The sequence below is a fragment of the Staurois parvus genome, unplaced genomic scaffold, assembly GCF_062004578.1.
Source record: "Staurois parvus isolate SC_StPar_1 unplaced genomic scaffold, SC_StPar_1.0 ptg000380l, whole genome shotgun sequence".
Taxonomy (NCBI): domain Eukaryota; kingdom Metazoa; phylum Chordata; class Amphibia; order Anura; family Ranidae; genus Staurois; species Staurois parvus.
In genome coordinates, this window is record NW_028318176.1 from 155872 (window position 1) to 172405 (window position 16534).

The window sequence follows — 16534 nt, forward strand, 5'->3', positions numbered from 1 at the left end:
GTACGGGCCATGCTGGGACTTGTAGTGCAGCGACTGACTATCACACATTGTACAGGCGGGCCACACAGGGACTTGTAGTGCAGCGACTGCCTATCACACATTGTACGGGCCATGCTTGGACTTGTAGTGCAGCGACTGACTATCAAACATTTTACGGGCGGGCCATGCTGGGACTTGTAGTGTAGCGACTGGCTATCGCGCGTATGGGGGGGACATGCTTGGACTTGTAGTGCGGCGACTGCCTATCACACATTGTACGGGCGGGCCATTGTGGGACTTGTAGTGCAGCGACTGACTATCACACATTTTACGGGCGGGCCATGCTGGGACTTGTATTGCAGCGACTGCCTATCACAGGTATGGGTGGTCCATGCTGGGACTTGTACTGCAGCGACTGCCTATCACACATTTTCCGAGCGGGCCATGCTGGGACTTGTAGTGCAGCTACTATCACATATTGTACAGGCGGGCCATGCTGGGACTTGTAGTGCAGCGAATGCCTATTACACGTATGGGTGCTCCATGGTGGGACTTGTAGTGCAGCTACTATCACACATTGTGGGGCGGGCCATGCTGGGACTTGTAGTGCAGCCACTGCCTATCACACATTGTACAGGCGGGCCATGCTGGGACTTGTAGTGCTGCGACTATCACATTTTCCGAGCGGGCCATGCTGGGACTTGTAGTGCAGCTACTATCACATATTGTAAAGGCGGGCCATGCTGGGACTTGTAGTGCAGCGACTGCCTATCACACGTATGGGTGGTCCATGCTGGGACTTGTAGTGCAGCTACTATCACACATTGTATGTGCGGGCCATGCTGGGACTTGTAGTGCAGCGACTATCACACATTTTACGGGCGGGCTATGCTGGGACTTGTAGTGCTGCGACTGACTATCACATTTTCCGAGCGGGCCATGCTGGGATTTGTAGTGCAGCAACTGCCTATCGCGCGTATGGGGGGGGCATGCTTGGACTTGTAGTGCGGCGACTGCCTATCACACATTGTACGGGCGGGCCATTCTCGAACTTGTAGTGCAGCGACTGACTATTACATATTTTACGGGCGGGCCATGCAGCGACTGCCTATCACAGGTATGGGTGGTCCATGCTGGGATTTGTAGTGCAGCGACTGCCTATCACACATTGTACGGGCGGGCCATGCTGGGACTTGTAGTGCAGCGACTGCCTAGCACACATTGTACGGGTGGGCCATGCTGGGACTTGTAGTGCAGCACTGCCTATCACATATTTTATAGGCGGGCCATGCTGGGACTTGTAGTGCAGCGACTGCTTATCACACATTTTATGGGCGGGCCATGCTGGGAGTTGTAGTGCAGCGACTGCCTATCACACATTGTACGGGCCATGCTGGGACTTGTAGTGCAGCGACTGACTATCACACATTGTACAGGCGGGCCACAGTGGGACTTGTAGTGCAGCGACTGCCTATCACACATTGTACAGGCGGGTCATGCTGTGAATTGTAGTGCAGCGACTGCCTATCACACATTGTACGGGCCATGCTGGGACTTGTAGTGCAGCGACTGCCTATCACACATTGTACGGGCCATGCTGGGACTTGTAGTGCAGCGACTGACTATCAAACATTTTACGGGCGGGCCATGCTGGGACTTGTAGTGCAGCGACTGGCTATCGCGCGTAAGGGGGGGACATGCTTGGACTTGTAGTGCGGCGACTGCCTATCACACATTGTACGGGCGGGCCATTCTGGGACTTGTAGTGCAGCGACTGCCTATCACACATTTTACGGGCGGGCCATGCTGGGACTTGTATTGCAGCGACTGCCTATCACAGGTATGGGTGGTCCATGCTGGGACTTGTAGTGCAGCGACTTCCTAGCACACATTGTACGGGCGGGCCATGCTGGGACTTGTAGTGCAGCGACTGCCTACCACACACTTTACGGGCGGGCCATGCTGGGACTTGTAGTGCAGCACTGCCTATCACATATTTTATAGGCGGGCCATGCTGGGACTTGTAGTGCAGTGACTGCTTATCACACATTTTATGGGCGGGCCATGCTGGGAGTTGTAGTGCAGCGACTGCCTATCACACATTGTGGGGGCGGGCCATGCTGGGACTTGAAGTGCAGCAACTGCTTATCACACATTGTATGGGCTATCCATGCAGGGACTTGTAGTGCAGCGACTGCCTATCACACATTTTACGGGCGGGCCATGCTGGGACTTGTAGTGCAGTGAATGCCTATCACACATTTTACGGGCGGACCATGCTGGGACTTGTAGTGCAGTGACTGCCTATCACACATTGTACGGGCGGGCCATGCTGGGACTTGTAGTGCAGCGACTGCCTATCACATATTGCACAGACGGGCCATGCTGGGACTTGTAGTGCAGCGATTGCCTACAACACACTTTACGGGCGGGACATGCTGGGACTTGTAGTGCAGCACTGCCTATCACACATTTTACGGGCGGGCCATGCTGGGACTTGTAGTGCAGCGACTGCCTATCACATATTGCACAGACGGGCCATGCTGGGACTTGTAGTGCAGCGACTCCCTACCACACACTTTACTGTCGGACCATGCTGGGACTTGTAGTGCAATGACTGCCTATCGCACGTTGTGGAGGCGGTCCATGCTGGGACTTGTAGTGCAGCGACTGCCTATCACACATTGGGAGGGCCATGCTGGGACTTGTAGTGCAGCGACTGCCTATCACACATTCTACGGGCGGGCCATGCTGGGACTTGTAGTGCAGCAACTGCCTAGCACATGTTGTGGGGGCGGGCCATGATGGGACTTGTGGTGCAGTGACTGCCTATCACACATTGTACAGGCAGGCCATGCTGGGACTTGTAGTGCAGCGACTGCCTATCACACATTGTACGGGCTGCCCATGTTGCAACTTGTAGTGCAGTGACTGCATATCACACATTTTGTAGGCGGGCCATGCTGGGACTTGTAGTGCAGTGACTGGAAATCACACATTGTACGGGTGGGCCATGCTGGGAGTTGTAGTGCAGCGACTGCCTATCGCACATTGTACGGGTGGGCCATGCTGGGATTTGTAGTGCAGTGACTGCCTACCACACATTTTACGGGCGGCCATGATGGGACTTGTAGTGCAACGACTGCCTATCGCACATTGTAAAGGCGGGCCATGCTGGGACTTGTAGTGCAGCAACTGCCTATCACACATTGTACAGGTGGTCCATGCTGGGACTTGTAGTGCAGCGCTTGCCTATCACACATTAGGAGGGCCATGCTGGGACTTGTAGTGCAGCGACTGCCTATCACACATTCTACGGGCGGGCCATGCAGGGACTTGTAGTGCAGCAACTGCCTAGCACATGTTGTGGGGGCGGGCCATGATGGGACTTGTGGTGCAGTGACTGCCTATCACACATTGTACGGGCTGGCCATGTTGCAACTTGTAGTGCAGTGACTGCATATCACACATTGTACCGGCGGACCATGATGGGACTTGTAGTGCAGCGACTGCCTAATTCACATTTTTCGGGCGGGCCATGTTGGGACTTGTAGTGCAGCGACTGCTTATCACACATTTTACGGGTGGGCCACACTGGGACTTGTAGTGCAGCGACTGCCTATCATACATTGGGCGGGCCATGCTGGGACTTGTAGTGCAGCGACTGCCTATCACACTTTGTACAGGCGGGCCATGTTGGGACTTGTAGTGCAGCGACTGCCTATCACACATTGGGTGTGCCATGCTGGGACTTGTAGTGCAACGACTGCCTATCACACATTGTATGGGCAGACCATGCTGGGACTTGTAGTGTAGTGAGTGCCTATCACACATTGTACGGGCGGACCATGCAGTGAATTGTACTGCAGCAGTATATTACCGTATTGTCTCGATATTTTGTTAACTTGTATTGGTGAGAAAAGTTAAAAATAGAAAGTCCTTCCAACTCTTACATAAACTCAGAAATTGATTTAATAATAATATTGCATAAAATATGGGAATACAGAATGTTTAGATAATGTCCAAATAATAAAGTGAAGTTCTTGATATAAAGATTGTATGTAATTTTGTGTGTGGTATGAATCTCTGTGTGTCATGAATCTCGGCTTGTAAAAAAGTGTACCTAAAAAGTCTTTGTTCTGCTCTATAAGGAGCAATTCAGCCCCCACCTTCTCCTAAAAGTGGGCTGGTTTACTTTTCTGTCCCTTGTAGTCCTACAAAGATATTTGGCCACAGATGTATAGAACAAACCTTCAGTCTTCTTCCCTCCCCTAGGAGAGAGTCTGAAATGTAATCCTTATGCAGGCCATAGATGGGTCGAAAATCGGCCGATTTTTCGGCCGAAAATAAAATCGGCCGATTTTCGGATCGTTAGTGGGCTAATTGTTCGGCCGTTTTTCGGTATTTTGGCAGATTTTTTTTTATCGGTAAAGTTGGAAAAAAATAGGCCGATTTTGCCGATCATCGCGGCAATGATGGGCAAATCGGCCGATCTTTTTACCGATAAAAAAATCTGCGCATGAGCAGTGACCTGCAAGAGGAAGACAAAAAGAGGAAGAGGAAGAGGAAGACAAAAAGAGGAAGACAAAAAGAGGAAGAGGAAGAGGAAGACAAAAAGAGGAAGAGGAAGACAAAAAGAGGAAGAGGAAGAGGAAGACAAAAAAAGGAAGAGGAAGAGGAAGAGGAAGACAAAAAGAGGAAGACAAAAAGAGGAAGAGGAAGAGGAAGAGGAAGAGGAAGAGGAAGAAGAGGAAGAGGAAGAAGAGGAAAAGGAAGAAGAAGAGGATAAAGAAGAGGAAGTAGAAGAGGAAGAGGCTGAAGAGGAAGATGAAGAATAGGAAGAAAAAGAGGATGATGAAGAAGAGGATGAAGAAGAACAATAGGAAGAAGAGGATGAAGAAGAGGAGGAAGAAGAAGAATAGGAAGAAGAAAAAGATGATGAAGAATAAGAGAACAAAGAAGAGGAGGAAGAAGAAGAAGATGAAGAAGAGGATGAAGAGGAGGAAGAAGAAGAAGGAGGAAGAAGAAGAATAGGAAAAAGAAGAGGATGAAGAAGAAGAAAAGGAGGAAGAAGGAGAATATGAAGAAGAAGGGGATGAAGAAGAGGAAGAAGAAGAAGAGGATGAAGAAGAGGATGAAGAAGAAGAGGATGAAGAAGAGGATGAAGAAGAGGAGGAAGAAAAAGAATAGGAAGAAGATGATGATGAAGAAGAAGAGGACAAAGAAGAGGATGAAGAAGAGGATGAAGAGGAGGAAGAAGAAAAATAGGAAAAAGAAGAGGAGGATGAAGAAGGGGAGGAAGAAGAAGAGGAAGAAGAAGAGGATGAAGAAGAATAGGCAGAAGAAGAGGATGAAGAAGAAGAAGAATAGGAAGAAGAAGAGGAGGAAGAAGCAGAAGAGGATGAAGAAGCAGAAGAGGAGGAAGAAGAGGAAGAAGAAGAAGAAGAGGAGGAAGAAGAGGAGGAAGAAAAGGATGAAGAAGAGAAAGAAGAAGAGGATGAAGAAGAGGATGATGAAGAAGAGGAAGAAGAAAATGATGAAGAAGAGGAAGAAGAGGAAGAAGAAGAGGATGAAGAGCAGGAAGAAGAATAGGAAAAAGAAGAGGGTGAAGAAGAAGAGGGTGAAGAAGAGGAAGAAGAAGAAGAGGATGAAGAAGAAGAGGAAAAAGAAGAGGATGAAGAAGAAGAAGAGGATGAAGAAGAGGAAGAAGAAGAAGGGGAGGAAGAGGAAGAAGAAGAAGAAGAAGAAGAGGAAGAGGAAGAAGAAGGGGAGGAAGAGGAAGAAGAAGAAGAAGAGGAAGAAGAAGAGGAAGAAGAGGAAGAAGAAGAGGATGAGGAAGAGGAGGAAGATGAAGAAGAAGAAGAGGATGAGGAAGATGAAGAAGAAGAAGATGAAGAAGATGAAGAAGAAGAAGGAGGAAGAGGAAGAGGATGAGGAAGAAGAGGATGAGGAAGAAGAGGAAGAGGAAGAAGAAGAGGAAGAAGAAGAGGAGGAAAAGGAGGAAGAGGAAGCAGAGGAACAAGAGGAGGAAGACGAGGAAGAGGAAGAGGAAGAAGAAGAAGAGGAGGAAGAGGAAGAAGAAGAAGAGGAGGAAGAGGAAGAAGAAAAAGAAAAAGAAAAAGAAAAAGAAAAAGAAAAAGAAAAAGAAGAAGGAGGAAGAAGAGGAAGCAGAGGAGGAAGAGGAGGAAGAGGAAGAAGAAGAAGAAGAAGAGGAAGCAGAGGAGGGAGAGGAGGAAGAAAAAGAAGAAGAGGAAGAAGAAGAGGAAGAAGAAGAGGATGAGGAGGAAGAAGAAGAGGAAGAGGAGGAGGAAGAGGAAGAAGAAGAGGAAGAAGAATAGGAAGAAGAAGAGGATGAGGAAAAAGAGGAGGGAGAGGAGGAAGAAGAAGAGGAAGCAGAGGAGGGAGAGGAGGAAGAAAAAGAAGAAGAGGAAGAAGAAGAGGAAGAAGAAGAGGAGGATGAGGAGGAGGAAGAGGAAGAAGAGAAAGAGGAAGAAGAATAGGAAGAAGAAGAGGATGAGGAGGAAGAAGAAGAGGAAGAGGAGGAGGAAGAGGAAGAAGAAGAGGAAGAAGAAGAGGAGGAGGAAAAAGATGAGGAAGTGGAGGAAGTAGAAGAGGAAGAGGAAGAAGAGGAAGCAGAGGAAGACGAAGAGGAAGACGAAGAAGAGGAAGAAGAAGAAGAAGAAGAAGAAGAAGAGGAAGAGGAAGAGGAAGAAGAAGAGGAAGAGGAAGAGGAAGAGGAAGAGGAAGAAGAAGAAGAGGAAGAGGAAGAAGAAGAAGAGGATGAAGAAGAGGAAGAAGAAGAGGATGAGGATGAAGAAGAAGAGGAAGAAGAAGAAGAAGAATAGGAAGAAGAAGAGGAGGATGAAGAAGAGGAGGATGAAGAAGAAGAGGAAGAAAATAGGTAGAAGAAGAGGATGAAGAAGAAGAAAAGGATGGAGAAGAGGATGAAGAAGAAGAAGAGAAAGAAGAAGAGGATGAAGAAGAAGAAGAAGAGAAAGAAGAAGAGGATGAAGAAGAAGAAGAGAAAGAAGAAGAGGATGAAGAAGAAGAAGAAGAAGAGGATGAAGAAGAAGAAGAAGAGGATGAAGAAGAATAAGAAGAGGATGAAGAAGAAGAAGAAGAGGATGAAGAAGAAGAAGAGGATGAAGAAGAAGAAGAGGATGAAGAAGAAGAGGATGAAGAAGAGGATGAAGAAGAGGAAGAAGAAGAAGAATAGGAAGAAGAAGAGGATGAAGAAGAAGAGGATGAAGAAGAGAATGAAGAAGAGGATGAAGAAGAGGAAGAAGAAGAGGATGATGAAGAAGAAGAATAGGAAGAAGAAGAGAATGAAGAAGAGGAAGGAGAATATCTTCAAATGGGGACACTAGTTCTGGGGACATTGGTGACAACCAGGGATTCCCTCAATTTGGAGGTATTCCCCATCACTTCCTTTTTTGTCTCTGGGACAGGAATTGAAGGGAAATCTTCACAATGGAAAAGAGATTGCAAAAAAACAAAACCCAGCAGGGGTTATAACTCTCACTTACTCTGTCCAAAATTGCTAAAAAGGGTTTGGCTTATAGCTCTGCTTTAGCACAGTTGCAAGTCCAAATAAATCATTTAAGCATTTGAGTTGGTGCGTGTCAATATCTGTTTTAATGTGTCATGTTGATGTACATGCTTTTAATGTGTTACATGTCTGTGCTCATCCTGCTTTAACCAGTTGCTGACCACCTACTGCAGTTTTACTGCTGCAGAGCAGCCCCACTGCGCAAGATCACGTACATGTACGTGATCTGGCATTTCAGGGTAAGGGGCGCGCCCACTGCCCCTTCAGTGCTGTCCTTTGCAGCGCAAGCTGATCATCAGGTCCTGGCCAATGATTTATGGCCAGGCCTGCTGATTGGCTTAGCGAAAGACAGTTCAGAGCCCTTTACTAAGAACACAAGGCTCTGAACAGAGAGCAGCAACGTGCCTGTTTTTCTCCCTGCTTCGCAGGGAGAAAAAACAAACACATCGCTTAGGAAAAGCAGCCCATATTACACATTGATAGGCACACCGTTAACTCATTGATTGCCATTAGATATAAACCTCTTCTCAGCTAGCATCATTATTAAAGTGATATCATATATTATTGGCACGGATCATTGCAGTAGTTTCACTGGTGATGTCAGTCAGTTCCCACTTAGTGTCAGATTGCCCTCCACACTATCACATTCCTACTATAAGTAGCATTACCAGTATAGCGTCTATAGCTGCCTAAATTCCATTATATATACCATAGTTTGTAGGTGCTGTAACTTTCACACAAACCAATCAATATACACTTATTGGGATTTTTATTTTTACCAAAGACATGTAACAGAAAACATTTTGGCCTAAATTTATAAGAAATTTTATTTTTTTTTTTTATTGGATAGATTTTATAGCAGAAAGTAAAAAATTGTGGTTCTTCAAAATTTTTAGTCTTTTTTTGTTTGTATAATAAAAAATGAAAAACCCAGTGGTGATCAAATACCACCAAAAGAAAGCTCTATTTGTGGGAAAATATGATAAATTTCATTTGCACACAGTTTTGCAGGACCGCTCAATTACCAGTTAAAGTAGCACAGTGCCGCATAGCAAATAATACCCTGGTCATGAAGGGGGTACAATCTGAGCTTAAGTGGTTAAAATGCCACTATCACTATAAAAAAAAAATACAAATGATGATATGAAGTGTAGCCACACACTTTCAGTGTTTTCACTCCACCCAAATGCTAGGCTTATCTGATTGGTAACATTTCAGCACTTCCTGGTAGTCTCAAAGCCAAAGTATGGGATTAGCAGTGAGAGTCCAAACTCTGAGTTTTGATCAATGAAAACAGCCAAACATTTAGGCAGAGTAGGGGTGCCGGGAGAGAAGACACAGCGATATTCCTAAATACATTTTTAAGTTTTTGGAAAGGCTGGATTTTTTTTTTATTAACAGGTTTATACCTACCTGTTCTGTGCAGTGGTTTTGCACATAGCGGCGTGAACCTTATATTCTGGGGTCCTTTGCTGGCACTCCAGAATCTCTTTATTGTGTGCCCCCTAGCAAGCTGCTTGCTATGGGGGCACACCTGTGGGCTTGATCTCGAGTCTGGCTGTGTGTCCAGTGACACAGTGCAGCTCAGCCTCCACCCCCTGCTACCTCCTCAGAGTTTGATTGACAGCAACAGTAGCCAATGGCTCCCGCTTCTGCCTGAGTCCCTGTGAGGAGAGTGCTGGATCGCCTACAGGCTCACGCAAGTGCCAATACCAGTCATCAGTATTGGGTTCTATAAATAAACAAATTATAACTGTTTTACCATGGTGGGTAAAACTAAAAAAAAAAAAAAAAAAAAAAATTTCTCTAAAAAAAAAAAAAATCTTCAAATCAATGAATACTTAATTTCAAGAGTTTGCAAATAACAAAGCAGATCCGAAGTCATGTTTATCTGTTGAACTATAGAGCGAACGTCTTTTAACATACGACCAAGTTCATGTTTCATGACATTATTCAGCTCCTGTATAGTCCTACACTTTGGAAAGGAAGAAGGAAGACACTCCTGCTTGCCGCAACAGCCTTGGCCTGCAGCACGAGTCATTACTGGGCTCATGTGTATGGTTGCTGAGTCCCATGTCATCCATACAGCTTGATAACTCCGAGGGATGAACAACCTGGTGAACAGAAGACAGGCCCTGGACAATTTGGTCCTCGTATTGGCAGACGGCAGATAGGAGCTCACCAAGTCGTGTATTCACCGCGGGATCCGAATTGTGAACTTGACACCATGTGACCAGAGCACTGAAAAGCAAAACTCAGTATTACTATAGTTCATACAGTGATCACTATATAGGGTCTCATTTATTAAAGTGGCTGTGGGCAGAATGGTCGCACAAATACTTTTTGCCAGCATGACAACGGAAGGCTGTTATAGGTCAAAAATAACTGTGCCAGACAATTCACCCTCAGACACATATTATTGAGGTGCAGTTTATTTGTCCAGTGACAGCGTAGTCTGATTAACATTTATACAGGCAAAGAAATTTGCAGTGCTGCATTTAAAGGGGAATTTTACTCTCTTAATCAACCATTACTATTTTTAATCCTTACGATAGGAAAAGTATCTCATATTTACTTGTTTTGAACATTTCTTCAGTTACTTCCTGTTTTCCAGGCCTAGGCAAAATGGTGTCATACATACCATGAATCTTCAGAAGGGGAGAGAGACTTTTCTCAGCTAAATGCATCCTCCTGCCTGCTGGCCTGAGCCAAGGGCAGATGGATTCCAGGAAGTAAATGCTACATTAATTACCTGCCCTTACTCAAGATGGCCTCAGCCAGAAATGCTAAGAGGTGTTTTTATCAGTGATTTCTCAGCAAAATAAAGCATAGAGACATGGATGGATGGGGGAGTTTGCTTTGAATATTAAAAATGAATTACCGTATTTTCCCCCCAAAAAAGGGGGGAAAATGTCAGTGCGTCTTATGGATCGAATATGGAGCGGCCGGTCCGGTATTTCCACATCCGCCGTGTCAGAATACTGGGCCGGCCGCTCAGCTCTGCAGTGGGACCTTACCTGTTCCTCTATCCAGCTGCGCGCTGTCTTCCCGGCTTCTGTAGTGTGTGTGACAGCCAGGTCCCAAGTGCGCATGCGCAAGAAGCGGTGCTCTTTGTGAATGGGAAGGCGGTACCTGGGACACATGACAGATCCCAGAAGCCGCCGGACCAATCACAACGTGCAGCGCTTCTCGCTCATGCGCACTGGGCATCCGGCTGTCTGCCGAGCGCCATTACAGAAGCCGGGTAGACAGCGCACGGCTGGATAGAGGAACAGGTAAGATCAAAGAACAACTCCGTGGAAGTAGAAGCAGGTACCTGTCAAATTCAGGTACCCGCTCCCCCCCTCCCCAAAAGGTCAGCAGTCATCTCCTGTACTGTCCCCAGTCTCTGGTCATCTCCTCTACTGTCCGCAGTCTCTGCTCATCCCTGTACTGTGTCCGCAGTCTCTGGTCATCCCTGTACTGTGTCCGCAGTCTCTGGTCATCCCTGTACTGTGTCCGCAGTCTCTGGTCATCCCTGTACTGTGTCCGCAGTCTCTGGTCATCCCTGTCCTATGTCCGCAGTCTCTGGTCATCTCCTGTACTACTGTACTATGTCCGCAGTCTCTGGTCATCCTCTCTACTGTGTCCGCAGTCTCTGGTCATCTCCTGTACTGTGTCTGCAGTCTCTGGTCATCCTCTCTACTGTGTCCGCAGTCTCTGGTCATCTCCTGTACTATGTCCGCAGTCTCTGGTCATCCCTGTACTGTGTCCGCAGTCTCTGGTCATCCCTGTACTGTGTCCGCAGTCTCTGGTCATCCCTGTACTGTGTCTGCAGACTCTGGTCATCCCCTGTACTGTGTCCGCAGTCTCTGGTCATCCCCTGTACTGTGTCCGCAGTCTCTGGTCATCCCTGTACTGTGTCTGCAGTCTCTGGTCATCCCCGGTACTGTGTCTGCAGTCTCTGGTCATCCCCTGTACTGTGTCCACAGTCTCTGGTCATCCCTGTACTGTGTCCGCAGACTCTGGTCATCCCCTGTACTGTGTCTGCAGTCTCTGGTCATCCCTGTACTGTGTCCGCAGTCTCTGGTCATCCCTGTCCTATGTCCGCAGTCTCTGGTCATCTCCTGTACTACTGTACTATGTCCGCAGTCTCTGGTCATCTCCTGTACTGTGTCTGCAGTCTCTGGTCATCCCCTGCACTGTGTCCGCAGTCTCTGGTCATCCTCTCTACTGTGTCCGCAGTCTCTGTCATCTCCTGTACTGTGTCCGCAGTCTCTGGTCATCCCTGTACTGTGTCCGCAGTCTCTGGTCATCCCCTGTACTGTGTCCGCAGTCTCTGGTCATCCCTGTACTGTGTCTGCAGTCTCTGGTCATCCCTGTACTGTGTCCGCAGTCTCTGGTCATCCTTGTACTGTGTCCGCAGTCTCTGGTCATCCCTGTACTGTGTCCGCAGACTTTGGTCATCCCCTGTACTGTGTCCGCAGTCTCTGGTCATCCCCTGTACTGTGTCCGCAGTCTCTGGTCATCCCTGTACTGTGTCCGCAGTCTCTGGTCATCCCTGTACTGTGTCCGCAGTCTCTGGTCATCCCTGTACTGTGTCCGCAGACTCTGGTCATCCCCTGTACTGTGTCTGCAGTCTCTGGTCAATTTTTTTTTCTTCCTGTTTTCTGCCTCTAAAACCTAGGTGCGTCTTATGGTCAGGTGCGTCTCATGAAGCGAAAAATACGGTAATAGCATTTTTGGCTTTTGGCAGTGTAGTTCTGCTTTAAATCTCAGTTCTCTGACCCATGTTCATTCAACATGAACCCCTTAATAAGACAATGCAGATCAAGCAAGCATGCCTTCCTATCAATATCAGATACAGCATACCTTCTCTTTTTTCATACCCCTGGGGTCCTTTCAGCAGAATCTTGCACATCTACTGACCTGGGGCCCAAGTTCAGTGCTGTGAAGCATGCACTTTAATAAACAAAAAGTGAAGAGTACACCGTAGGATGCAGAAGAGCCATGACAGATCATTTGACTGCAAGCTGGGAAAAGGAATTCAGCGGTTCTTGGGATGGGGAGCAGCTGCTTTTACAAGGTAAGGCTTTCTGGAAAAAAAAAAAACTCTTCCATGACCTCAATATGCCTCTCAGCAGATAGCTTAGGGTGTCTACTTTCTGAAAAGGGGTCATTTGGGGGTGTTTGTTCTTTCCTGGTATTTTAGCACCTCAAGAAATGTGATGGGCAGTTAAAAAGTAAAAGCTGCGTAAATTCCATTATCTATACCATAGTTTGTAGATGCTATAACTTTCACACAAAGCAATCAATATACACTTATTGGGATTTTTTTTACCAAAAACATGTAGCAGAATACATTTTGGCTTAAATTTATGACGAATTTTGAGTTTTTTGGATATTTTTTATAACAGAAATAAAAAATATTGTTTTTTTTTTTAAAAAGGTGATCAACTACCACTGAAAGAAAGCTCTATTTGTGTGAAAAAAGGAATTTCATTTATGTACTGTATTGCACGACCGCGCAATTCTCAGTTAAACTAGTGCAGCGCTATATAGCAAAAATTGGCGTAAATTCCATTATCTATACCACTGCTTTGTGTGAAAGTTATAGCGTCTACAAACTATCAATATACACTTATTGGGATTTTTTTTATCAAAAACATGTAGCAGAACACATTTTGGCCTAAATTTTATTTATTTGAGTTTACTATATATTTTTTATATATTTTTTATAGCCAAGAGTAAGAAATATAATTTTTCTTCAAAAGTTTTAGTCTTTTTTTGTTTATAGCGCGAAAAATAAAAAGCGCACAGGTGATCAAATACCACCGAAGGAAAGCTCTATTTGTGTGAAAAAAGGACGCAAATTTTGTTTGGGTACAGCATTGCATGACCGAGCAATTATCTGTTGAAATAGTGCAGCGCAGAATAGCAAAAAGAGGCCTTGTCAGGAAGGGGGATAAATCCTCTGGAGGGAAAGTGGTTAAAGGTAGATTTTTAAAAAAATAACAAACATGTTCCATCCTTCCTGGTCACCCACACGGAGTTCCATTATAGGCATGGCCTTAAAGGAAACCTGTCAGGAGAGAAAGGTATAGGCTATTGCTCTCCTGAAGATGCTAGTTTTTTGGTTGTCAGACTGATCCTCTATTTTCAGTACCTGAGTTCTGGGTCACTGGGGTTGATTTACTAAAGGCAAATAGGCTGCTGAATTTACATACAAGAGAAGATGTGCTTTGCATGGGAAATTTCTCCAGAGTATAATGAATGAGGTGAAGCTCTGCTGACTTCCATCAACCAATCATGGGCAAGCAAAAATGCTTTTTTTTTTTCATTTTCCTTGCACGCAATTGGGCATTCTTTGCAACGTGAAATTTCACCACACTCACTAAGCTCTAGGGAAGCTTTCCATGGAAAGTGAAACTTCCCTTGCAAAGTCAACAGCCTATTTGCCTTTAGTAAATCAATCCCTTTGAGTCAACAAGATCAAAAATTCACATCCATCAAGAACATCACTTGCTGCATGTCTGTTCTGTGTCAGTCATTCATCAATTATTGAAGACAGGGGATCAGCATCACACTCAGACAACTGGCATTAAAGTGGTTCTAAAGCCTTAAGGTTTTTCCTTCATGCATTCTATTCTGTGTAGCCCAATAAGCCATAGAACAATTTTCCCATTCTTTAACCACTTCAAGTCCAGACACTTTCACCCCCTTGCAGTCCAGGCTGATTTTCAGCTTTCAGTGCTGTCACACTTTGAATGACAATTACGCGGTCATGCAACACTGTACCCAAATGAAATTTTAGAATTTTTTTTGAGACAGATAACACTTTCTTTTGGTGGTATTTATTCACCTCTGGGATTTTTATTTGTTTGCTATATAAATGAAAAAGCGTTTTCTTATAAAACTTTGCAAATAAATAATCTTGCTTCATAAATATTGGCCAAAATGTATTTGGCTATCTTTTTGGTAAAAAAACAAACAAACCCAAATCAGTTTATAAAAATGTTTTTATAATTTTTCTAAATTTTTTTTACATTTTCTTTTATTTATTTTTTGTACATACTGCCACCCTAGCACTACAGTGTCATCATAGTGACACTGTACTACTTGTGGTGGGTGATGAAGATTTTTTTTTTACACGGATTACTTTTACACCCATATAGGCTGTAAAAGCAATCATTTCTCCTCACGGACTGCATTCCTGCAGCCATTGAGCAATACTGTGAGAGATGTGATTGGTCACAGCTTGTCACATGGTACAAGGCTTGTAGAATGTGAGCTCTGTGATCATTCACAGAATTCACAAGTAGTAAACAATGATGTCAGGAAGTGTCATCTTGCTTACTACTGTTCATGTGATCACTGATCGGCCAATCACTGATCACATGAATCGGGACCTCACACAGCGGTCCCATACATCGATCTGTGTTCCTCTGTGGACACAGATTACTGTGCTGCATGCTCCCAGGGAGCGCGCACAGGCAATGGATGCGTGGGGACGTTTAGAAATGACTCCCTGTTTCGGCAACTAAAGAGTCATTAAAGGTTACGTGTGGGCCGTCCTGGACACTCCCAGGGGCGGGGAGAGGTGTCACAAAGGACGCTGACAAAATGAATGCAAAACACATACATGCAATGTGTCCTATCTGGCTGCATAGAAACAATACAATAAAACATGAGGCATACATGAATGACCATAAATATACATGCGTTGTTCTTCCCATGCAGCACCGCATGCCCGTATGGTGTACATACGGTGAAGTATCAATGATAATAATAGTAGTATTCATGGTAGTACCACTACTACCACTAATACTACTATTATTATTGTCATTAGTGAGCATATATATAAGAGAGGGTACAGACGTTTGGTCTGTTGGATCTGAGGAAGAGGCAAGACCTCGAAACGCGTCAGCCTCTTGGAGGTCCAGAGTTCCCATTACAGACGAATACGTAGTGCGGATTGGACACAGTTGTTTTCTCACGATGTGCCTTTGACTGTATTGTCATTTTGTGAGTACAATACCCACTTTTATCATTTAATAAATACATTTTTAAGGTAGTGCACTAGGCCGGTGCGTCCTCTGTTTCTCTCCACTTAGTATACTTGGACTTTCCCGATCATTTGAGGGCAGCAAGGTGTGCACACCCCAGGAATTTGTGATATGGCCTATTCATATAAAGTCCATCCCTAAAGTCAGGAATATTTGGGTTTGCCATTTCTTCATTATCGTTCTTTTTGTCTGGAGGCTGAACAAAGCTGTGGAAGAAAAGGAATGCTTGGGAAGGGGGCAACTAAGTGAACCTGTTACTTTTCCCTGCGTGGGTAAAGCACAGGTACACTTCAAAGCTAAATTCCCGGGACAGGCAAAGATTATCTTGAGGCCTCTTGCACACTGCAGCTTGAAAAAGCGCAGTACAGTGGGAGTTTTCTATGGAGGTAAAATGTAGCCCATTATTTACAATGTGCACATTACATTGGCAAGTAATTAAGAGCCGCATATTCCTCGGTAAGCAAAAAAATAGGAAAATCTGCATTTTTGGTCTGTAATTTACGTCGCCCGTGCAAACATGCTCACAAATATGCGCAAATCCGCACTAATCTGCACATATGAGCATAAATATTAATGAATTTTTAATAAGAGTATATTGTACACGCAAATGTGCATACATGTGAATTCGCAAATGCGCGCACATATGCGCATAAATACGCACGAATATGTGCAAAACAAGCCCATGAAATTACGTTTAAAAAACCCCAGATGCTCACACATCAGTACCATGTGCAAGAGGCCTAATAGAAGAGGTATTCTTACCTGAATTCTGTGCTTTGTGTATCTTTTCTAGATCTGTGCAGTCAGTTTTGCCTCTGTGCAGAAGCTTCTTGTAATAAACAGTTCCTTTTTGAATTATAATTTTTTCAGCTGTTGTACTCATCAGTCCATTGAGCTACCGAGCGGCATATCTCTCTTATGTATATTACTTGTGAAGATCATCCTATTTTGGTCTGCCATG

The 16534-nt window shown here is 45.1% G+C and overlaps 2 long non-coding RNA genes across 4 annotated transcripts in view; both read right to left on the bottom strand.

Annotated features, from left to right (window-relative positions):
• The window catches only part of LOC149455953 (uncharacterized), a 528482-nt gene that overhangs the window by 151740 nt on the left and 360208 nt on the right, over nucleotides 1-16534 (bottom strand). The gene's annotated exons all lie outside the window — the stretch shown is intronic.
• Nucleotides 9361-16534, bottom strand: part of LOC149455954 (uncharacterized) — a 42489-nt gene continuing 35315 nt past the window's right edge. The window contains exon 3 of the long non-coding RNA XR_016313985.1: nucleotides 9361-9769. This is a non-coding gene — a long non-coding RNA (uncharacterized LOC149455954). The remainder of the gene's footprint in view (nucleotides 9770-16534) is intronic.